Below are 27,813 nucleotides of genomic sequence, written 5' to 3' on the forward strand. Positions count from 1 at the left end.
ACAAGGGAAACAAAATTTTAAAATTAATTTCTTAATTGTTTTATAAGTTAAAGATTACAAAAAAAAAAAAAAAAAAAAAAAAAAAAAAAAAAGTAACTCCGCGACTCGCGGAGTTTTGAGTAAAAACCTCCGCGACTCGCGGAGGGACAAAATTACAAAAAAAAAATATAAGGAGCTGCTCGATCAGTTTACTCCCACCACCAAAAACACAGAAATTTTCTGCGAAAAGAACCCGAGAAAACCCACGAAAATCATCCCAAAAACTCGATTTTTCACCGTTAATCTTCAAATTTGTCACTACAATCATGTTGAGAAGGATGATATCTAGGAACTACTCAAGAAAACAGGTACAATTACACCCCAAATCACCTTTAAATCCGAATTTTAGTGTGTTCTTGAGCATATTTTCATAATTTGAATTTTGTTAATATTTAGTGTAATTAGTGTTAAATTGTTAGTATATTATGCATGTATAACCTAGATTGATGCTTGTTAACATGATTTGAAGCCAAAAACTTCAAAATTTTTAGAATCTAGGGTTTGTGTTCTTGAGCAAATTTGGGGCTTTTTGATATAAACAGGTTATGGCCGATTTTTGTCATGAATTATTGCTAAATTGAGTAGTGTAACATGTCTAGGTAGTTAAATGATCCAAACTTTAAGCCTAAACATGATTTTGAGAATTAAAGTGGACTTTTTCAAGTCCAAAATTCATGAACTTGATTTTTGAAAGATAATGCCATTTGAGACTTGTTTATTTGCTAGTAATGATTATTTTGACATGTTATTTGAGTTGAATGCTTATGAACTTGGCGAAAATTTTCGTATATGCTTATTTGAAAAAGTGTAGATTTGATAAAAATGTGAAAATGAGCTTAAGTTTGATATAAATTAATAATGTCATTGTAATTATTTTGATTGATGATTTTGCTGACACTAATGCATATTTGGATGCACAAAATTTGTGTTTGATGTGTTTTGCAGAATGAAAGGGGTGAATCTTCATCCCAAGCCCGCCATGCTCCTGCTGAGAACTTGGAACAACAGGAGGTAGATAACTACTACAAGCAGGATGTACCTCATCCAGTCATGACCTTTTCAGATATGCACTTGGAACAGTTGCACCCGAACCTGCGATTTGACAGACTTTGGATAGATTATCCAAAATATCAACGGGGTTTGCATACTCTTCATTCCAAGGTTGTTGAGGTACCGAGGGTCATAGAATGGGGACCCTTGGAAGCTGTAGAATTGGCCGGGCCAATTAGGGAATTACTGGTACAGAGGTATGGTAATTCTTCTTTTAATGACTGGATATGTTTATTCACCATACGCAGACCTGTATATAAAGTATGGTGTGAAGAATTGTTATGTAGTATAGAGTTGAATGATCGGGTAGCCAGTTTAACCGATCGTTCTTTTATTAGATTTTTGTTAGGCGGTTCGATGCGCCACATGTCTTTACTGGACATGGCTCAGGCTTTACGTATATATACGCCTGAGGAATTAGCGTCTGCCGATTGTAGAGGATTGATACTAAACGGTAGGAAAATAGATGAAAATTTTGATACACACGGTGTGTGGAGTCAAATGACAAGCCATCACCGTTTTAAAGGGGGAAACTACTCTTATTTGGATATAGATAGAGCCGAATTAAGAGTAATACATAGGTTTTTAGCTAACTCGATTACACAAAGGGGTAAAAACAAAGAAAAGGTAAATGAACAAGATTTGTTTTACCATATGTGTATTCGAGACCCACACAGCGCTGTAAGTATACCATATTGTGTGGGTTATTATTTATCAGCTATGGTTCGAGGGATGCGTCCACATAGCATAATAGGGGGTGGTATTTTTATTACTTTGATTGGTGAATATCTCGGTGTGGATATAAGTCGGGGGGGATTATTAGTAGAAGAGCCGGAACCCCGCGACACTATAGGTTTAAATGTGTACCATGGTGCGAAAGTTTTGAAGCGGCGAAACAACGCCGCAGTACGATACAATGGTAGACATCCACAGGTAGAGAGAAACCAGGAACAAGGTAATGTAGGAGGGGGGCAAGAAATGAATAGGTTTATAGCTTCTCAGGAATACGAAAATGCTAGACAGAGAGCATTTGAAGATTGGCAAGTTCATCAGAACCAGATCATAGCGCATTGCCAACATATAGGTAGAAACTATATTCCTACACCGAAACCCGTCTTCCCTCCTTGGTCGATAGAGATGCAGCCACCATATCCTACGTATGACCCTGCCGAAGCATTCTATAGCACTTATGGTTATGCGTGGAACCCCTATTGGTACCAATATCATCCTTAGTTTACTTTTTATTTTTATTATTTTGTAATATGTAATTATTGATATGTTTAATACTTTTGTTAATATTGTAATCATTTTTATAATTATCTAACTTTTATTCTTAGATTTTAATAATTTTTGAATGTGGGGTAATAAACCAAACTTCAAAAATATGTATATATGTTTGCAGTTTATCTTATGTACACAACAGGGTAAAACAACGCATTTTCAAAGACTGGCATTAAGTTCAGCAAAAGCAAGTAATTTTGACGACAATGATGCAAAATATATGTGAAATAACAACAAGACGGAATGAACAAATGACGTGCACCATTTATCATTCAGCAAACAAACGCCAATATATTTGGAAACTTTGGTAAAAATTTAATCATTTTCACACAAATCACCCTCAATAATTTAAATTGTTACTGATTTCTTGCAAATGAGGGCATTGCAAGATCTTAAGTGTGGGAAGGGGTTAAATTCTTTCGGATTTTAAAAATTTTTATTAAACACTTGGTTACCATTAAAATACTAGTAAAGCAGTAGTTGTATTAGAATCTAGTGCTCTCTGATAAAAAAGAACAGCACTAGTCTTATATACTGACTACCCAATTCTAGTAAAATTTTTAGTATAAAAAGAATTCAAATCATGTTTATACATATTTATGAACGATAAAACTAGGTTTTAACACCGAAATTATTGTTACCTCGGAAAGGACATAAATTGAGAAACAAACTAAAATGTTAAAATTCATTTAAAATGGAATAGAGGACGATAAAAAGAAAAATAAAAAGCCAAGTGTGGGAAAATTTACCAAGTTATTTTAAACATATGTCACATATATCTGTAACAAATAACTGAAAATACTTTTGCTTTGGACTAAACTAAACTGTTTTACCCGATGAAAGAAAAGAAGAGATGGATCTACACGATGAATCAATTCCATCATTAAAAGGAAGTAAAGTCTTCCGAAAAAGACACGCGCTTCTTGATTTAGGTCATGAAGTTGTCGTCCAGACCAGCTGTAGGTTGACGAAAAATCTAGAAAAGTCATCACTAAAATCAGCAGGAAATCCACGGACCTCAGCATTAAACAGGGTCGCCAAGTGGTCAGATTTATCCTAACCATGAGAAGGATTTATCTCGTACAATGGGGAGGCACCGTGCAAATTAGCTGGATAAGACTAATGAATCAGATCCCCAGAAAGGATAATCTCCTTAAAGATTAAAAATCAGCTTTTAAGACTGATATTACTCAATCCTAGAGATTGACCTTAAAGATTGAGAATTACAAACTCATGGAATTCAATGATATCTAAACTCGAGCTTGAACGAGAAAATATTTTGATCAAAATTATAAACCGATTTGTTTTCTGAAAACCCTATTTTCAATGCGTTCATTACCATTGAACGTAAAATCCTAGGAATTCACCTAGAATTCATTAGGTCACCTGAACTAAATCGGGTGTCAACCGTAAGAACGGTGGTTGCATAACATGGTCAAAGACAGAACCTTGTGCCAGACCGAAAAATCATAGGATGAGCTTTACTATTGCTCCTACCAAGGATAGTAATTGCGTCCGACACGTTATAGACCATAATCAAAAGCATGTCACGGGACATTGCCTTAACAGTTGCTTGTTCAACGCTTTCCTTTACAACCGGACGGTAGTTTGCCGAAAGGTAATATACGGAACAAGTAAACTGGACGTGTTGCTTTCCAAATACAAGGTTAGCAAGTGGGTGACACAAAACCGCAAGTTTTGAGCTAAAATTTTCAAATCTGAAACCCACCAAACCCACAAAAATATTTTGCAAACACCGGTAAAGGGTTATTCCGGAAAATTTATCTAGGGTAAAAACTAGATTTAATTTTCAAAAGATCAAATGTTTTCATAAAGATCCAATTTCCTTAATGGATCTAAATTTTTATAGTCATTTGGGACTGTAAACCATATCGTTACTACCATTGTTTATACCGCCGTATAGAAATCACTGATGTACAAAGTGTGAAGAATAAAGAAGTGATTCTAGTATTTCAAGACAATATTGCTTGAGGACAAGCAACGCTCAAGTGTGGGAATATTTGATAATGCTAAAAACGAACATATATTTCATAGCATTATTCCTCAAGAAAGACAAGCTTTTAGTTGCAATTGTTCTATTTACAAGTGATATTCGTTTAAATAATAAAAGGTGAAGACAAAAGACAGATTCGACGATTTGAAGACGCAAACGACCAAAAAGCTCAAAAGAACAAAAGACAATCAAAAAGGTTCCAATTATTGATAAGAAACGTCTCGAAATCACAAGAGTACAAGATTCAAAACGCAAAGTACAAGATATTAAATTGTACGCGAGGACGTTCGAAAATCCGGAACCGGGACTAGAGTCAACTCTTAACGCTCGACGCAACGGACTAAAAATTACAAGTTAACTATGTATATAAATATAATATAATATATAATTAATTATATTAATTATATATATATTATATATATATATATTTAAAACCGTCGGCAGCAGGAAACTCCAAGGGTGTAAACTGAAAATACCTCTCCGCGACTCGCGGAGTTTGAAGGCTATTTGGCCGCGAGTCGCGGAGCCCCAAAAATCATTCCTGGCTATAAATCAACCCGAATTCTGATCAAAATCAATATCATTTTTTCTTCTCATTCATACGAAGTAATATATATTTATATTTATAATTTATATTTTAATTTTAATTATAATTCTAATAATAAGGGTATGTTAGCGAATGTTGTAAGGGTGTAAGTCGAAATTCTGTCCGTGTAACGCTACGCTATTTTTTATCATTGTAAGTTATGTTCAACCTTTTTACATTAATGTCTCGTAGCTAAGTTATTATTATGCTTGTTTAAAACGAAGTAATCATGATGTTGGGCTAATTATTAAAATTGGGTAATTGGGCTTTGTACCATAATTGGGGTTTGGACAAAAGAACGACACTTGTGGAAACTAGGCTATGGGCTATTAATGGGCTTTATATTTGTTTAACTAAATGAAAGTTTGTTAATGTTAATATAAAGATTTACAATTGGGCGTCCCTATAAATTACCATATAAACTCGATCGGACACGATGGGCGGGGTATTTATATGTACGAATAATCGTTCATTTAACCGGACACGGGAATGGATTAATAGCCACTAGAATAATTAAAACAGGGGTGAAATTACATTCAAGGGTAATTGGTGTAATTGTTAACAAAGTAGTAAAACCTTGGTTTACACGCAGTCGATAACCTGGTGTATTCATTAAACAAAGTATTAAAACCTTGTTACAATTCGAATCCCCAATTAGTTGGAATATTTATCTTCGGGTATAATAATAATTTGACAAGGACACTTGCAATTTATATTTATGACTGATGGACTGTTATGGACAAAAACCAGACGGACATATTGAATAATCCAGGACAAAGGACAATTAACCCATGGGCATAAAACTAAAATCAACACGTCAAACATCATGATTACGGAAGTTTAAATAAGCATAATTCTTTTATTTCATATTTTATTTCCTTTATTTTATATTTAATTGCACTTCTAATTATCGCACTTTTATTTATTGTTATTTAATCGCACTTTTAATTATCGTACTTTTTAATTATCGCAAGTTTATTTTATCGCACTTTTATTATTCGCAATTTCATTATCGTTATTTACTTTACGCTTTAATTTAAGTCTTGTATTTATTTTATATTTTACATTAGGTTTTAACTGCGACTAAAATTTTAAAATCGACAAACCGGTCATTAAACGGTAAAAACCCCCCTTTATAATAATAATATTACTTATATATATATTTGTATTTTTAATAAAAGTAAACTAATATAGCGTTGAGCTTTTGTTTAAAGATTTCCCTGTGGAACGAACCGGACTTACTAAAAACTACACTACTGTACGATTAGGTACACTGCCTATAAGTGTTGTAGCAAGGTTTAAGTATATCCATTCTATAAATAAATAAATATCTTGTGTAAAATTGTATCGTATTTAATAGTATTTTCTGCTAAAATTTAATAGTATTTTATACCCCTCTGCTTTGACATCAACATGGAATACCAGTCTCTATAATCTCTGATAGGGATGGCAGATTTGTTTCAAGGTTTTGGCAGACACTGAAACAAGCATTGGGGACTCGTCTAGACATGAGTACTACTTATCATCCACAAACTGATGGGCAGAGTGAAAGGACGATACAGACCCTTGAATACATGCTACGAGCATGTGTTATCGGTTTTGGAAACAGTTGGGATCGACATCTACCGTTAGCAGAATTTTCCTACAACAACAGTTATCATTCGAGTATTGAGATGGCACCGTTTGAGGCACTTTATGGTAGAAAGTGCAGGTCTCCAATTTGTTGGAGTGAAGTGGGGGATAGACAGATTACGGGTCCGGAGATAATACAAGAAACTACCGAGAAAATCATCCAAATTCAACAACAATTGAAAACCACCCAGAGTCGACAAAAGAGCTATGCGGACAGTAAAAGAAAAGATATAGAATTTGAGATTGGAGAGATGGTCATGCTTAAGGTTTCACCTTGGAAAGGCGTTGTTCGATTTGGTAAACGGGAGAAACTAAATCCAAGGTACATTGGACCATTCAAGATTATAGATCGTATCGGACCAGTAGCTTACCAACTGGAGTTACCTCAACAACTTGCGGCTGTACATAACACTTTTCATGTCTCGAATCTGAAGAAGTGTTTTGCTAAAGAAGATCTCACTATTCCGTTAGACAAAATCCAAATCAACGAAAAACTTCAATTTATTAAAGAACCCGTCGAAATAATGGATCGTGAGGTTAAAAGACTTAAGCAAAACAAGATACCAATTGTTAAGGTTCGATGGAATACCCGTAGAGGACCTGAGTTTACCTGGGAGCGTGAAGATTAGATGAAGAAGAAAGACCCGCACCTATTTCCAGAAGATGCGTCAACACCTCTAACTGCTTAAAATTTCGGGACGAAATTTAATTAACTGGTAGGTACTGTAGTGACCCGAACTTTTCCATGTTATATATTAAATGAAAACTATATTTGTATGATTAAATGTTTTCAACATGTTAAGAAATCTAACTTGTTAAGACTTGATTATTTGAAATGTGCTTCATATAGACAATTGACCACCCAAGTTGACCGGCGATTCACGAACGTTAAAAATTTGTAAAAACTACATGATGATATATATATATGGATATATATATGGTTAACATGAGATTATGATAAGTAAGTATCTCACTAAGTATATTAACAATGAGTGATATACATAAAAATGAGTTTATTGAATTAAGAAACTCGCAAACGATATATATAACGATTATTGTTATAACAACGTCTTACTAAATACATATGAATCATATTAAGATATTGATACAGTATGGTTAACATGATAAAATGATAATTAAGTATATCATTAAGTGTGTTAACAATGAACTACATATGTAAAACAAGACTACTAACTTAATGATTTCGAAACGAGACATATATGTAACGATTATCGTTGTAACAACATTTAACTGTATATATATCATACTAAGATATATTAATATATCATAATATCATGATAATGTAATAATTTAACATCTCTTTAGATATAATAAACAATGGGTTAACAACATTTAACAAGATCGTTAACCTAAAGGTTTCAAAACAACATTTACATGTAACAACTAACGATGACTTAACGACTCAGTTAAAATGTATATACATGTAGTGTTTTAATATGTATTCATACACTTTTGAAAGACTTCAAGACATATATCAAAGTATTTCTACTTATCAAAAATGCTCAAAATTACATTCTCATTCGTTTTCTTCAACAATTCTACTCGTGTACACCCGTATTTGTACTCGTACAATACACAGCTTCTAGATGTATTTACTATTGGTATATACACCTTTAATCATTCATTCTTAGCTGCCATATTAGAGTCAAAAACATGTGGAACCATTATTTAACAACTTGTATGACTAATGAGATAAAAACAAACTTAAGGATCTTTTTTTTCTTTATAACAAGTAATTTCGTTTTTATGATTTCACCCCATTTTTCCATTCTATTTTCTCATACTTACACTCCAAATTCTCTCTTAAAATACTCCTAACATCATACTTGATCATCTCCAAGCATTTTCACTATCTTTTAGCTTCAATTACAATCTTTAATCATCATAAAAACAACCATTCAAGAACACTTCAAGAAATCTTGCTAGCTTACTTCCAATCTTGCAAATCCATTTCAAGTGATCATCCAATCTCAAGAAATCTTTCTTATTTACAGTAAGATATCTTTCTAATTCAAGGTAATACTCATATTCAAAATTTGATTCAATTTCTATAATTATAACAATCTTATTTCGAGTGGAAACCTTACTTGAACTTGTTTTCGTGTCATGATTCTGCTTCAAGAACTTTCAAGCCATCCAAGGATCCTTTGAAGCTAGATCCATTTTTCTCTTTTACAGTAGGTTTATCCACAAAACTTGAGATAGTAATGATGTTCATAACATCATTCGATTCATACATATAAAGATATCTTATTCGAAGGTTTAAACTTGTAATCACTAGAACATAGTTTAGTTAATTCTAAACTTGTTCGCAAACAGAAGTTAATCCATCTAACTTGACTTTTAAAATCAACTAAACACATGTTCTATATCTATATGATATGCTAACTTAATGATATAAAACCTGGAAACACGAAAAACACCGTAAAACCGGACATACGCCGTCATAGTAACACCGCGGGCTGTTTTGGGTTTGATAATTAAAAACTATGATAAACTTTGATTTAAAAGTTGTTCTTATGGGAAAATTATTTTTCTTATGAACATGAAACTATATCCAAAAATCATGGTTAAAATCAAAGTGGAAGTATGTTTTTCAAAATGGTCATCAAGACGTCGTTCTTTCGACTGAAATGACTACCTCTTACAAAAACGACTTGTAACTTATATTTCCCACTATAAACCTATACTTTTTCTGTTTAGATTCATAAAATGGAGTTCAATATGAAACCATAGCAATTTGATTCACTCAAAACGGATTTAAAACGAAGAAGTTATGGGTAAAACAAGATTGGATATTTTTTGATTGTTGTAGCTACGGGAAATATTGTAACAATTCTATACAAATCATATCCTAGCTAACTTATATTGTATTATACATGTATTCTAATATATTATGTAATCTTGGGATTCCATAGACACGTATGCAAATGTTTTGACATATCATATCGACCCATGTATATATATTATTTGGAGCAACCATAGACACTCTATATGCAGTATTATTGGAGTTAGCTATACAGGGTTGAGGTTGATTCCAAAAATATATATACTTTGAGTTGTGATCTAGCCTGAGAAGTATATACACTGGGTCGTGGATTGATTCAAGATAATATATATCAATTTATTTCTGTACATCAAACTATGGACAACTAGTTGTAGGTTACTAACGAGGACATCTGACTTAATACACTTAAATCATTAAAACGTAATAAAAAGTGTTGTGAATATATTTCGATCATACTTTGATATATACGTACATATTTGTTATAGGTTCGTGAATCGACCAGTGGCCAAGTCTTACTTCCCGACGAAGTAAAAATCTGTGAAAGTGAGTTATAGTCCCATTTTTTAAAATCTAATATTTTTGGGATGAGAATACATGCAGTTTTATAAATGTTTTACAAAATAGACACAAGTATGCGAAACTACATTCTATGGTTGGATTATTAAATCGAATATCGCTCTTCAAGTCTGGTAGCCTAAGAATTAGGGAAATGGCCCCTAATTGACGCGAATCCTAAAGATAGATCTATTGGGCTTAACAACCCCCATTCAGGTTATGGATGGTTTAGTACTTCGAGATTATTATACAGACGAGAGGTTCTATTTTGGGGATATTCTATGCATTAAGTTAACGTCGGTTACCAGGTGTTCAAAATATGAATGATTTTTATGCACTTGCGAGTGTACTGATATTTATGAAAAATGAGAAATCTTGTGGTCTATTATTATGATTTGATAATATATAGGTTAAACCTATAACTCACCCACATTTTTATTGACGTTTTAAACATGTTTATTCTCAGGTGATTATTAAGAGCTTTCGCTGTTGCATACTAAAATAAGGACAAGATTTGGAGTCCATGCTTGTATGATATTGTGTAAAAACTGCATTCAAGAAACTTACTTTGATGTAATATATTTTTATTGTAAACCATTATGTAATGGTCGTGTGTAAACAGTATATTTTAGATTATCATTATTTGATAATCGACGTAATGCTTTTTAAACCTTTATCGATAAAATAAAGGTTATGGTTGTTACAAAAATGAATGCAGTCTTTGAAAAACGTCTCATATAGAGGTCAAAACCTTGCAACGAAATCAATTAATATGGAACGTTTATAATCAATATGAACGGGACATTTCAGTTATTGTAGTTAACGATAGTTAAGTTACGGGCGAAGGACGTATATTATTGCATATTTGTAATATGAATTAACCGAGTAGTTAAGATTCACACACAATAGCTTAGCACGGAAAGATTTACTTTTATATATATATATATAAAATATACATATAATTTCTTCAGAGGGAATGAGTTAATTCTCCATAACTTATTGATACAATATACGCGTTATTGATTCGTAATGATGTCCACAGTAATTCTTGAACTGGCGGAGTTTGTGATGTTATAGGTGTTGTTGATTCTGATGTTGACTGTACTGACGATGCTGGTGACGCTGACGGTACTGTTGATGCTGTTGGTAAAACAAGTTTAGCTTGTTAATCACACACCATTTTTGTCAGGGTTTCTATTCTTCCCTCTATCATTTTGGTTCGCTTAACTGATTTATGGTTAGGGCTAGATTAGATAATCTCTAAGACTTTAGAGATTACATAATCGCCGCGGAATGTTTCTCCAATGAAGTTATGAATTAATACTTCGTCAGTGATTGTTGTTGGTATTCATTGGTATCTATGGTGCGTATGACGTTGATGCTTGTGGGACAGATTGTGAAGTTGAGGGTTACGACGCGGTTGTGCTTGGAGGTGGTAATGGTATTGTTGGCGTTGATGATGGTGGTACTGTTTATGCTGCTGATGCTGCTGATGGTGTTTGTAATCTTTGTACCATATTCTCCAAAGCCACTACCCGAGGTGATTGTCGGTTCGAACGAGCGAATAAATAAAATCTAGAATTTGATGTAGTATATAATCATGACGAGATACTCTGGAAATGAGAGAGAAAATGGTGTTTCAGACAGGTTCACCGGTAAGTGCTTCAGGTTCTTTGTCAAGAGGGCAATGTGGTGGATGGAAGGGATCACCTTCTTCTTGTCTCCAATGATTGAGAAGGCTACGAACCCATCTCCAATTCATCCAGAATAGGTGATGACTGATTGGTTGATCCATTCCGGTCACACTGCTTTAAGAGCTTGAGTGAGATTCCATTTCAGAATCCGAGTGACTTGAATTAACAACAAATTCCATTTCGTACGATTGGTTAAAGGATTTTTTTTTCGATATGAAATGATCTTCCAGTTATCGGATGGTATTCTAATTACATAGAATATCTATATATGTAGAGCAAAAGATTTCGTAAATTACGGAGGAATTTACGGAATATATCAGGCAAAGTCTAAAGTAACAGATACGATAAGATATGATTTAGCAGATACGCTAAGATATGAATTTTGTCCATACACTACTCATGCAATTAATGTAGCAAGACGTGTCTAGAATAATAATGATAAGCAGGTAATTTTTCTAAGGATGATAAGCAGATGATTTCCGATTAGAAATGATAAGCAAAACTTTTGACATGCAGGCACGGTCGAAGTCCAGACTCACTAATGCATCCTAACGACTTATCAGTTAGACACACTAATGCAGATCTGGTTCGCTAAGACCACCGCTCTGATACCAACTGAAAGGACCCGTTTATATACATTATAAACGATTCACAATAGTTGATTACATCGCGAGGTATTTGACCTCTATATGATACATTTTACAAACATTGCATTCATTTTTAAAAGACAAACTTTCTTTACATCGAAAATTGACAGGCATGCGTACCATTTCATAATATCCACTATCCAACTATAAATTTACTTAATAATAATCTTTGATGAACTCAATGACTCGAATGCAACGTTCTTCGAAATATGCCATGAAAGACTCCAAGTAATATTTTAAAATGAGCAAATGCACAGCGGAAGATTTCTTTAATACCTGAGAATAAACATGCTTTAAAGTGTCAACCAAAAGGTTGGTGAGTTTATTAGTTTATCATAATCATTCATTTTCATCATTTTAATAGACCACAAGAATTTCATTTCCAGTTCTCATAAATATACGTCCCATGCATAGAGACAAAAATCATTCATATGGATTGAACACCTGGTAACTGACATTAACAAGATGCATATAAGAATATCCCCTATCATTTCGAGAAATCCTTCGGACATGATAAAAACATCGAAGTACTAAAGTATCCGGTACTTTGGATGGGGTTCGTTAGGCCCAATAGATCTATCTTTAGGATTCACGTCAATTAGGCGTGCATTAATTCTCAAAATTAGTGATGTTCCCTAATTCTTAGGCTACTAAGCAAAAGGGACATATTCGGCTTCGATCATTCAACCATATAATGTAGTTTCGATTACGTGTGCCTATTTCATAAAACATTTATAAAAATTTCGCATGTATTCTCAGCCCAAAAATATAAAGGGTAAAAAGGCAAATGAAACTCACCTATTGTATATCGTAGTAAAAATACATATAACATCATTGAACAAGTGCAAAGTTGGCCTCGAATTCACGAACCTATATTAATTTTATATATTTATATGTTGGTCAATAATTGTCTAACAAATTAGGTCAAGTCATAGTGTACCACAATCCTAATGCTCGAGACTAATATGCAAAAGTCAACAAAAGTCAATTTGACTCAAAATGATTTCCAAAATTTATACATAATTATAATATATTTTAAATATCGTCGTTTTATATTTTTAAATATAATTCATTTATTAATAAATAAAATTTCATATTAAAATTTATATAATAAAATATACTTTTATATATATTAAGTAATAAAATTTATAGAGTTCATTTAATATCATAAAGATAATATGATAGGTATTATTAAAGTAATTTATTACACGTCATAAAATATGTTTGTATCACATCTTTATTTGATAAAATAATATCTATAATAATAGTAAGTAAAAGTTGTATTATTTTGTAATAATAATTATTATTATAAAAATATCAATATTTATAATTACTACGATGACATTATGATAAAACGATAATTCTAATTATGATAACTTTGATATTTACGATACTTTTTAATATTATCTATAAAAAATAATAATTCTATTTAAAATGGTAATAATAATGATATTTTATAGTAACCATGATATTTCTATTAAAATGATAATTTTTGTTAAAATGATAGTTTTAATACCAACGATACTTTTAATAATAATAGTAATGATAAAAATAATAAGAACGATAACTTTATCTATATCAATATCTTATAATATTTTAATTTCATTATGATGCTCTTACACATTATTTCCTAATCGTTTCGTTTAATAGCTTTTAATCGTTTTTTATATCGTGTTCATAATAACGCTAATAATAATAATCAAAATAATTAGGTGTTACTAATATTAGTTTTAATTACAATAATACTAATAATAATAATTAGTATGACTTTATTAACGATATTACTAATAATTATTTTAATGATAATATAATAATAATAATAACAATAACAATAACCATTTTTGAATAATGATATATATATATGAATAATAATAATAATAATAATAATAATAATAATAATAATAATAATAATAATAATAATAATAATAATAATAATAATAACTTTAACGATAATATCGATAGTAATAAAAATAACAATTTTAATAATAAATCCCTTTTATTGATAAAAATAATAATAATAATAAGATAAAACTAGAACGACGATAATAACGACGATAAAAATAATCATTTTTAATAATAATACAAAGATTCAATTGATTATAACTTCTAATCCGTTCATCGAAACCATTCGATATCTAAATGAAAAGTTCTTAATTTTTCGCTAGCTTTCCAACGACATGCATATCTTATACCTTATCTCAACCGCATATGTAACTAATTCAAGATTCAACACATCCTATCTAATGGCAACATCAAAAGTACAAGCATGCATAATCTTAAATACCCGAGCACTAGTCAGGGATACACTAATAATATATAAAAGTTAATTTATGAGTGCTCACGTATCAATATTGAAATTCAATATTGCAGGAAATGTAAGTAAACGTGACGGAGATGATAAACACTAGGTTGACCTCACGAGCATACCCATGAACCATACCCATCACCTTCATAGCTATAATCCATAATTTCCTTAGCCCTATCCTACTCGAAAAAACTTATTTTGAAATTATGCGAGCAGCACTCCGTCGTAGTATTTTATGTATAAATACATATAATATCATTCCTAATAATACTAATAATAATAATAATAATAGTAAAAAGATTAATATCAATAATAATAATAATAATAATAATAATAATAATAATAATAATAATAATAATAATAATAATAATAATAATAATAATAATAATAATAATAATAATAATAATAATATAAATATTAATATTAATATGTAAGTGTATGTGTGCATGTGTTATGAAATGGATCAGAGACAGAATTCGATGAGCTTTATACATAGTTCGTCCAACCACACCCCATGCGATCGCATGGGGTTTGTGGGTTTAACTCATGCGGTCGCATGACAAAACTTTCCAGCTGGTATCCATATCAAATTCTTGCCGACACCTTTTTTCTTTCTTATATTAACACATGATACACGTAAATTATATATATTTAATATATATTATATTTAATCTTTAGAATTAATTAAATATTATATTATATTTACGTTAATGATAAAAATATAATTTTTATAAAAATGACTCGCACGTTGTCACTCGACTCATGTACCACATTCGGTTTTTCGAGCGCACTTTCGTATGATTAGAAAACTAGCCTTTTACGTTCCGCGACGTGTACCTTTAATAACAATTTGACTTATTCATCAATAAATTACCTTATGAAAATGTAACTTTGTAAAATTGATTGTTGTGGTCATTTGCTTCTATAAATCAGGGACTCGTTGTTTATCAAAATATATTATTTTAAATTAGAACGTTTTATGACTAAATATATATATATATATATATATATATATATATATATATATATATATATATATATATATATATATATATATATATATATATATATATATTTTCATTTTAAAATATATTCTCGTACATATCACAAGTAATGAAAAAAAAATATTTATGTAATGATATAATATTTATTTTTTCAAAACGTCAATATATTTCAAAGTTCGTTCAAAATTTCGTTTAGAAAATAATATAACACATATCGTTTATATTTTAAAACTTAATTTGGCGTAATCCATTTATGAGCCAACATTTATCAAACGTCCTAAATGACATATCTAAATATCAATTGAATCAAGTGTTACTTAATTTGAAACTATATATGTATCTTCAATATTCGTAACCACGTTTTAAATACACGTTGTAAGTTATCTACATATTTAACAACCAATATTCCATCTTACATTATTCAATCAAAGACAACTTAAATATTCGAGTTCTATAATATCGTAAACCATCTTCGTACATTTGAAACTAAACCAAATGATTACTATGTAATTTAGTCTTCCACTAACTTTTGCCTAATTCTTGATAATAGACACATTTGTTCTTACTCATAAATTACTCTATCATTTTCCTGATATTGTTAAAAAGAAAAGGTTTTCTAATTCAAAGTGGACCTCTTAACAGAGACTCGTAATCGTAATTCAATGTATCTAATAATTCAATCATTTAATATTATCATTTAATTCTGTCGATAAACATTTTAAATATATTTTAAAACAACAACATTCATGTAAAGTATTATACATCTAATACTTGTTAATGTTTTCAGGTTTTAATATATACACATATACATATATACATTCATTTAGTGGTTCGTGAATCATTGAAATTTGGTCGAGGTTAAATGAACGTATGAACACAGTTTCAAATTCTTGTGATTCAATTTAACAGACTTTGCTTATCGTGTCGGAAATATATAAAGATTAAAGTTTAAATTTGGTCAGAAATTTTCGGGTTGTCACACGCGAGTTATTTTAAAACGAATTTTATGAACGGGATAGAGTTAAGGAAATTATGGGTTATAGCTATGGAGGTGATGGGTATGGTTCATGGGTATGCTCATAAGGTCAATCTAGTGTTTATCGTCTCCGTTACATCTACGTACCTTTCCTGCAATATTGAATCTCAATATTGATACGTGAGTACTCGTAAATAAATTTTTACATACTAATAGTGCATCCCTGACTTGTGCTCGAGAATATAGGATTATGCATGCTTGTATTTTTGATATTGCCCTTAGATAGGTTATGTTGAATCTTGAATTAGTTACACCTGCGGTTGAGATAAGGAATAAGATACGCATGTCCTTGAAAAGCTAGCGAAAAATTAAGAACTTTTCCTTTAGATGTCGAATGGTTTCGATGAACGGATTAGAAGATATAGTCAATTGAATTTTTGATATTATTATTAAAAATGATTATTATTATCATCGCTATTATCGTCGTTCTAGTTTTTATCAAACTATTATTATTACTATTATTATTATTATCATTAAAAAGTATTATCATTAAAAATTGTATTTTTTATTATTATTATTATCTTTAAAATTATAATTAGTACTATTATTATTTGTATCATTAAAATAGTTATTAGTATTAATATTATCATCACATTTATTATTATTGGTATTATTATAATTAAACTAATGATAGTAACACTTAATTATTTTAATTACTATTATTATCATTAAATTGAACACAGACATAAAAGACGATTTAAAAACTATTAACAAAATTAATTAGAAAATAATGAGTATGAGTATCATGATGAAATTTAAATATCGTAAGATATTGATTTAGATAAAATTTTCGTTTTTCGTTAATTTTATCACTATTATTATTAAAAGTACTATTAATATCAAAACTATCATTTTTTACAAAATTATTATTTTATATCATTGTTAATATAAAATTCCATTATTTTTATAATATCATTTTTAGTAAATATTAAAGTGGATATTTTTATCAATGGAATAATAATAATTATTATTAAAAATAATACAACTTTTACTTATTATTATTATCAATATTATTATATCAAATAAATATGTAACACAAATAATATAATTACCTTAATAAAATCTATCATAACATTTTATGATATTAAATGAACTTTATAAATTTTATTACTTAAAATATATAAAAGTATATTTTTATAAATAAATTATATTATTTACTTTAAAAATCTTTTAAAAATATTTAAAAATATAAAACGACGTTATTTAAAATATATAATAATCATGTATAACTTTTTGAAATCATTTTTAGTCAAATTGACTTTTGTTGACTTTTGTATATTAGTCTCGAGCATTAGGATTGTGGTACACTATGTTTCGACTTAATTTGTTAGACAAATATTAACCAACATATAAATATATATATAATTAATTTAGGTTCGTGAATCCGAGGCCAACCTTTTACTTGTTCAATGTCGTCATATGTATTTTTACTACAAAATACATTAGGTGAGTTTCATTTGCCTTTTTACCCTTTATATTTTTGGGCTGAGAATACATGCGAAGTTTTTATAAATGTTTTACGAAATAGACACAAGTAAATGAAACTACATTATATGGGTGAATGATCGAAGCCGAATATGCCCCTTTTGCTTGGTGGCCTAAGAATTAGTAAACCTATCTACTAATTGACGTGAATCCTAAAGATAGATCTATTAGGCCTAACGAACCCCATCCAAAGTGTGACGACTCCGTCAAAACATTTAACGGCTCCGTCACTTGGTCCTACAGCTTGATCGAAACTCTATATGAATTTTATAAAACAACCTTGCATTCTTTATTTAAAAATGATTTCCTATAAAGAAAATCTACTAAATTGTATAAGTTTAGAAAAACTATACATAAATACTTTAACCAAATGTTGACCAAACAAAGTCAACAACATCCACTTTTTAATGTAACAAAATAGAATGCAAGTTAATGTTTAACAAAGGCTGCCATCATAAATATGCAGACCCTCTAAGCACAGCGGAAGCAGTCAATCATAAACCTGAGAATAAAACATGCGAGTAACTGTCAACAAAAATGTTGAGTGAATTATAGGTTTAATATTACAAACAATATTTAATTTAAACAATAAAAATTTATGTTTGAAAACATAAAACTCCTTTTAAACCACCAAATTATATGCTAGAAAACATATAATAAAACATTATTCCATTTTCCGTGAGCCACCTGGTAACCACTTAACCCTTTATTTACCCTTGCCAAACACAATAAATAATATACACCGAACAAGTGTATCTTCAACTAAATACGAAGTACTAAACATTCCGATTATAAATTGCTAGCGCGACTAGCTCGAAATGGGGTTGTCAAACCCGATAGATCTATCCGTAGGATTCGCGTTCACCGGTAGAAACCAATGATTACAGTTACCAGACTAGGGAATATTTTTGTTCAACTCACAATGAATAATTTAAACCAACTTCCACTTGTCCAAAATATAAAATAAATTGCATGTATTCTCATCCCAAAAGATTTAAATAGAAAAATGGGACTATAACTCACCTTAAATAGCAACTGAAGAAATCTCACAAACAAGCGAACAGCAAGTAAAGTAAAGTGATCAAGAAAGATCACAACGCCGACCTATAAATAAAGCAGGTCGAAATAAATAACTAACTTAGGTCAAGTCTTAGTATGATAGCTATTGTACATGTTGCAAGTAGACATAGAACATTACTCAGCAAGCATCGGTTTGATTGGAACAGCATAAGGACACACACTTTCTATTTTTAGAAAGTTTCTATTTTTAGCAGGTTTCCATTTTTGGAAAGTTTTCTATTTTAGGAAAGTTTCTATTTTTGGAAAGTTTCTATTTTTGGAAAGTTTCTATTTTTGGAAAGTTTCTATTTTTGGAAAGTTTCCAAATTTAGAAAGTTCTATTTTTAGAAAGTTTTGAAGTTCGGAAAGTTTCCTTATTTAGAAAGTCAACAGAAGTCAACTGAAAGCCAAAGTCAACCGAAAGTCAACTCAAAAGTCAACCTTGGTCAAACATAGTCAACATTAATTTTAAAAGTGTAAGTTATAATAATAACATAGGTTATAATGTTTATTAAAGTCAAAAGTGTAAAGTTATGTCATAACATAAGTTTAATTAAATAAAATGAATTATTAAAGTTAATATAAGTTGAAATGTTATAATTAGTATAACATAAGTATTTAATTAATTAATTAAATATTAATCATTATATAAGTTTTATTAATTAATAATGAATTTTAATTCATATCATAAGTATTATAAATTAATAATGAATTATTAATTATATCATAAGTTTCTAATTAAAATTATTAAATCATAAGTATTTAATAATTAAATCATAATTAAATAATAATTAAGTCTTACAATAATTAAATAATTATTTAATCTTTATTATAAGTCTTATAATAATTTCTCAAAAATAAATTTAATACTTATCATAAGTATTTTTCTTTAATAATAAAAGTATTATTAATCATAAGTTTAATTAAAATGTTAATTAAATCATAATTAATAATTAAATGATATAATAAATATTTATATCATAAGTCTTAAATAATAATAATTACTTCTTTTATCATAAGTAATTTATTAATAATGAAAGCCATTCATTTTAACATAAGTTTAATCATTAACCATAAGTTTTAAGTTTAAAAGTTCATCGGGTCGTATCTTGAGCCCCGGGTGTCGGTTTCGGGCGAGCCACATATGCATCTCCGCCTACTCAAACCACCCGACACAATTATGTACTCAAGAACACTCCAAGAACAGTCCCTAGGTCGTGGATATCAGCCATGACAACACTTGGGAATTCAATTTACTTAAAACAGTGATTTAGGCACAACGGGTGAACCGTGGCTCGGATTTAGGTGACCCGAACATGAAAATTCGTCCCACCATCAGTCCTAACCAAATGACACACCCTAAAGACACCAAGGATGATCACAAAGTCGGACCATACCTTGTTCTTGCCCATAACACCTTTCAATCTTTACCAAATATCAAATTAAGCATATCTAGGGCTCCGGGAATCGAAACGACATGAATCCGGAGTCTAAAATTAATGTCTTGATGAGAGGAACTCATTTATATACTTTATTTTATGATCAACATCAGTTACAATATCAGAAACACACGAAAAAGCTGCTGTTCCAATTTTATCAAACCGAAAAATATGCAATCGAGTAATTCTACGAATACAATCAACATTACAACAACTAATAATCATCATACTAATAAAATATAATCAAAATACAGAAAAATAAAGAAAAATTAAAAATCTAGGGTTAGGGTTTATACCCTAATCAATAATCAAGTGATATAGACGCGTAGAGAACGATGAGAGGAATCCGTTTATGTTGAAAGCCCTAATTCTTAACCTTGATTTGATGATGAAATGGTGATGATGATGATGAAAGGGGACGTTCATGGGAGGAGAGGGAGGAAGGAGGTGAAAAAAATAAGATGATTAGGTTAGAAATGAGAGTAAGTAGTGAAGTTTAGAGTAATGGTCACTAGTTTGCAAGTTTGACAAAATACTCCCCTCCTTAAGGGATTTTCGGCCAAAAACTGAATGGGGTGGGCCCCATAGTGGCCCAATTTGATAAATGATAAAATCCTAGTGGCCCGAACGCCCGAACGAAACCCGAAACGCGAAAACGCCGTTACGCGATTGATTTTTCGGAGAGATAATAAGTACGCGACGAATAAAATATATAAACACTATATATAATCATATGACATCAAAATATCATATTTAAAATAATTAGGACTTAAAAATTCCAAAAGTTCGACCGTTGGTTTGAAAACCGAAAAGATTCGCCGGATAGAAATCCGCGACTCGTAGGAACGTATAATTTAAAATATGAATACAAATATTCATATAACACATAATAATTAATATATTATTACAAAAATAATAATATAGGTCATAGAAATGACGTGGCACGAATAACAATTAACGGTCGTTAAATAGTTAACGGTAAAAGATAACGGAAAAAGTAGGGTCATTACAGTACCTTCCCGTTACGGAAATTTCGTCCCGAAATTTAAGCAGGTGCAGGGGTTTCCTTGGCATCTGGGAACAAATGCGGTTACTTCTGCTTCATCTGACCTTCACGCTCCCAAGTGGACTCGGGACCGCGTCCGGTGTTCCATCTAACTCGAACAATAGGAATTTTACTCTGCTTAAGAGTCTTTACCTCTCGGTCCATAATTTCAACAGGTTCTTCAATAAAATAAAGTTGCTTATCAACATGAAGTTCATCAAAAAGAATAGTTTCATTGGCCTCGGCCAAACACTTCTTTAAATTCGATACATGAAAAACGTCACGAATAGCACTGAGTTCTTGTGGCAATTTCAAACGATAAGCCACTGGTCCAACTCTCTCAATAATCCCAAAAGGTCCAACAAATCGAGGATTCAACTTTCCCCTTTTACCAAAACGTACCACACCCTTCCAAGGTGAAACTTTCAACATAACACGATCACCGACCTGAAAGTCGATATCGTTCCTTCTCTTATCAGCATAACTCTTTTGCCTACTCCTGGCAGTTCTCAATCTTTCCTTAATCTGTGCAATCTTCTCGGTAGTCTCGTGAATGATCTCTGGTCATGTGAGTTGAGCATCCCCAACCTCATTTCAACAGACAGGAGACCTACACTTTCTACCATACAGAGCTTCAAATGGTGCGGCTTTAATACTTGCATGATAACTGCTGTTATAAGAAAACTCATCCAGCGGCAAATATTTATCCCACCCATTTCCAAAATCAATAACACACGCTCTTAACATGTTTTCTACGTTTGAATGGTCCTTTCACTCTGACCATCCGTCTGTGGATGATAAGCGGTGCTCATATCCAATTTAGTTCCTAGAGCACCTTGTTAGGACTGCCTCAGTCCAACATAATCGATACGGGAACACCATGTCTCGAAATAATCTCCTTCAAATACAAACGAGTAAACTTCTTCATTGAATATGTTTCCTTAATTGGCAAGAAAAGAGTTGACTTAGCGAGTCGGTAACAATCACCCAAATAGTATCATAACCACCCACAACTCCTGGTAACTTCGTAATAAATTCCATCTTAATACCTTCCCACTTCCACTCGGGAATTTCAGGTTGCACCAAAAGTCCAGACGGTTTCTGATGTTCAGCTTTAACCTTAGCGTAGGTCAAACACTTAGCCACATACGTAGCCACATCAGCTTTCAAATTAGGCCACCAATACAGCTCCTTAAGATCATGATACATCTTTCCTGAACCAGGATGAATAGAGTACCTAGACTTATGAGCCTCATCTAAAACAAGTTTTCGTAGATCACCAAACTTCGGAACCCAAAGGCATCCCGCAAAATACCGAGTACCATCGGTTTGTACCTCTAACTGTTTACTCAAGCCTCGGACCTTCCCGTTACAAAATTTTCCTCCTTCAAGGCTTCTTATTGTGCCTCAAGGATCTGCCTAGCGAGGTTTGTTTGAATTGTCATATTCAAGGCCCTAAACCTGCGAGGTTCAGCCCTTTCTTTACGACTTAATGCATCAGCCACATCATTGGCCTTTCCCGGATGATATAAAAGTTCGCAATCATAATCATTTAACGTCTCAACCCATCTTCGTTGCCTCATATTTAACTGTTTCTGATCAAGAATATGTTGAAGACTTTTGTGATCAGTGTACAATGTACCTTTGACCCCATATGGATAATGTCTGCAAATCTTAAGCGCAAACACAATAGCTCTCAACTCTAAATCATGGGTTACATAATTCTGCTCGTGAATCTTCAACTGATGTGACGCGTACGCAATAACTTTCTTTCGTTGCATCAAAACACAACCAAAGTCTTGACACGAAGCATCACAATAGATAACAAAATCATCATTACCCTCAGGTAGTGATAATATCGGTGCAGAAGTTAACTTCTTCTTCAGAGTTTGGAAAGCAGACTCTTGTTCACTCTTCCACTCGTACTTCTTCCCCTTATACGTTAAAGCAGTCAGAGGTTTCGCTACTCGTGAAAAATCTTGAATGAACCTTCTATAATAGCCTGCTAATCCTAGAAACTGGCGAATCTGAGTAGGAGTTTTCGGAATTTCCCACTTTTCAATTGCCTCAATCTTGGCGGGATCAACTAGTATTCCTTGTTTACTAACAATATATCCAAGGAATTGAACTTCTCTTAATCAGAAATTACACTTAGAGAACTTAGCGTACAACTCTTCTTTTCTCAATAAATCAAGCACCAACTTCAAATATTCTTCGTGTTCTTCATCACTCTTAGAATAAATAAGGATGTCGTCGATAAAAACAATAACGAATATGTCCAGATAGGGTCTACACACACGGTTCATGAGGTCTATGAACACAGCAGGTGCATTTGTCAATCTGAACGGCATAACAAAGAATTCGAAGTGACCATAATAGGTACGAAAAACGGTTTTCGAAATATCAGTTTCTTTAACGCGCAATTGGTGATAACCGGAACGAAGATCAATCTTAGAGTAAACGGACGAACCTTGAAGTTGATCGAACAGATCATCAATTCTCGGAAGAGGGTAACGGTTTTTAACAGTAAGCTCGTTCAATTCACGATAATCAATACACAAACAAAACGAACCATCTTTCTTCTCAACAAACAAAATGGGAGCTCCCCAAGGGGACGAACTGGGACGGATGAAATAAAGTTGCAATAATGAAGGAAGAAATAAATATGGAGTAGTCACATCGGTAGCATAGATATTTAAGGCAATTCTCTCAAAGGAGTTAACCGAGGATCATGGACTCCAAAGTAAATTTTCATTATATTTCCGAAAGGAAGAGGTACGTTAGGTGTGATATTTCAACGAGAGTGAGCTTCCTGTTACAATGAGCGAAAAAATCTAGGATTCCTCCTTCTTCTTCAATTTATGTATAGATGAAAAGAACGCGAATCATGGGTTATAAAGAATGGTCGACTCCAAGTGAGATGAATCTCCAAAAATAATTTCGTGTACCTCAAAGTATTGAATCCTAGGATTGATGTTTACGAGGGTGTTGCGGTTGACAGCGAAAATTGAGAGTAGAAACTACTCAAACGGTCTAGAATAATATATATCCATGATACCCATTATAACAACAGTTGGGGTAGAAACCCACCTAACGCCTTTTTTACAATAGGGTGACCATCGAGTGCACCCCAGAAACTTGATTTATCGGTCTGCGCTTCGGCCATGTCTAACCATAAGAGGGAAAATTTTATGGACGCAAAGACTTTCCAACAAATTCTATAAAACCGGCATCCAAACTGGTGTAAGAATTCCTATCAACGAACTTAATGGTAAATTTCATCCTTAACGGAGGATGAGAAGAACTGTGATCCAAACACTCTGTAGAGTAATGCGAAAATTCTAACAGGGTATCCGCATTACAGAGGTTACGAGTTGAAGTAAGATCGTTGTAGCTCGGGTGAAGGACTTGAATCGTCTTGCGACATCTAATCAATAAATGCTACGAGGTCATGAAAACAACGAGTTAAATATTGTTTTGACTTTTATCATAACACAAGTCCTTGGGTCAAAACTATTCACGTGCGAAGCTGTCACTAACAAGCGAGTTATAAATGATAAAACATGGGGTAAGTAGTTCGGTAAAGACGAGTCTCTCGTATATCAATAAATAAGATAATGAGTATCTTCCTTACTCATGTAACAACGTTAGAATTTCCGAATGAGTGGTGTATAAATTTTCTTTGACTCGCTTTCTATTCCTCATGTCACAATATTGGGACTTTTTATGAATTAACGTAATATAATCACGTTGGCCTGACGCCATTATATTTCACTAACTCATAGTTCCATTCCAATATCACTACATAAGGTCAGGACACGTGGTCAACCTCGAATTTCAACACAATTTACCTAAAACAATTTCTTAACAATGTGCTAAGGATAGCACAAGAGACAAAGACATCGAAAGTAATGAATAGGAGTAACGATGACATAAAAATGTCTTCGAAGTACCAAGAATCTCTAAAAGTAAGAATGACGTTTTCCGTTTCAACAACCAAAGCACATAGGCACAACGGCACAAATGCACGTAATATAACAAAAATGTTATATACCTAAACATAATAGCTGACATTGAAATGCCGAGCATTTAGAAGTCAAGAATGACATCTCGCGTAATATAACTCAAACGTTATATACATAACCATAATAGATGACATAGAAATGCCGAGAATTCTAGAACACGTAATGTAACTTAAACGTTATATCAATAAACACTAATTATGACATAGAAATGTCGAGAATTCCAGAAGTCAAGAATGACACCCCCTCGGTTTCACTAACCGAGGTGTTCCTTTAAAAGATGAACTCGCATGAGTCGGAGAATACGTTTAAATCGGAATGGGAGTTCCTCCCGGATTCAGAACATAATAGAAATGTATGTATGATAACAATATACATACCAACACGACACAAATAATCACATATAATAATATATAATAGGCCGGGCTGTAGACTAGACTCACTAATGCACCCTATTGACCCAGGTAACGACATCAATGCAGCCTAATTCACTACAACCAGAGCTCTGATACCAACTGTGACGACTCCGTCAAAACATTTAACGGCTCCGTCACTTGGTCCCACAGCTTGATCGAAACTCTATATGAATTTTATAAAACAACCTTGCATTCTTTATTTAAAAATGATTTCCTATAAAGAAAATCTACTAAATTGTATAAGTTTAGAAAAACTATACATAAATACTTTAACCAAATGTTGACCAAACAAAGTCAACAACATCCACTTTTTAATGTAACAAAATAGAATGCAAGTTAATGTTTAACAAAGGCTGCCATCATAAATATGCAGACCCTCTAAGCACAGCGGAAGCAGTCAATCATAAACCTGAGAATAAAACATGCGAGTAACTGTCAACAAAAATGTTGAGTGAATTATAGGTTTAATATTACAAACAATATTTAATTTAAACAATAAAAATTTATGTTTGAAAACATAAAACTCCTTTTAAACCACCAAATTATATGCTAGAAAACATATAATAAAACATTATTCCATTTTCCGTGAGCCACCTGGTAACCACTTAACCCTTTATTTACCCTTTCCAAACACAATAAATAATATACACCGAACAAGTGTATCTTCAACTAAATACGAAGTACTAAACATTCCGATTATAAATTGCTAGCGCGACTAGCTCGAAATGGGGTTGTCAAACCCGATAGATCTATCCGTAGGATTCGCGTTCACCAGTAGAAACCAATGATTACAGTTACCAGACTAGGGAATATTTTTGTTCAACTCACAATGAATAATTTAAACCAACTTCCACTTGTCCAAAATATAAAATAAATTGCATGTATTCTCATCCCAAAAGATTTAAATAGAAAAATGGGACTATAACTCACCTTAAATAGCAACTGAAGAAATCTCACAAACAAGCGAACAGCAAGTAAAGTAAAGTGATCAAGAAAGATCACAACGCCGACCTATAAATAAAGCAGGTCGAAATAAATAACTAACTTAGGTCAAGTCTTAGTATGATAGCTATTGTACATGTTGCAAGTAGACATAGAACATTACTCAGCAAGCATCGGTTTGATTGGAACAGCATAAGGACACACACTTTCTATTTTTAGAAAGTTTCTATTTTTAGCAGGTTTCCATTTTTGGAAAGTTTTCTATTTTAGGAAAGTTTCTATTTTTGGAAAGTTTCTATTTTTGGAAAGTTTCTATTTTTGGAAAGTTTCTATTTTTGGAAAGTTTCTATTTTTGGAAAGTTTCCAAATTTAGAAAGTTCTATTTTTAGAAAGTTTTGAAGTTCGGAAAGTTTCCTTATTTAGAAAGTCAACAGAAGTCAACTGAAAGCCAAAGTCAACCGAAAGTCAACTCAAAAGTCAACCTTGGTCAAACATAGTCAACATTAATTTTAAAAGTGTAAGTTATAATAATAACATAGGTTATAATGTTTATTAAAGTCAAAAGTGTAAAGTTATGTCATAACATAAGTTTAATTAAATAAAATGAATTATTAAAGTTAATATAAGTTGAAATGTTATAATTAGTATAACATAAGTATTTAATTAATTAATTAAATATTAATCATTATATAAGTTTTATTAATTAATAATGAATTTTAATTCATATCATAAGTATTATAAATTAATAATGAA

The sequence above is a fragment of the Rutidosis leptorrhynchoides genome, chromosome 8 (assembly GCF_046630445.1).
Source record: "Rutidosis leptorrhynchoides isolate AG116_Rl617_1_P2 chromosome 8, CSIRO_AGI_Rlap_v1, whole genome shotgun sequence".
Lineage (NCBI taxonomy): Eukaryota > Viridiplantae > Streptophyta > Magnoliopsida > Asterales > Asteraceae > Rutidosis > Rutidosis leptorrhynchoides.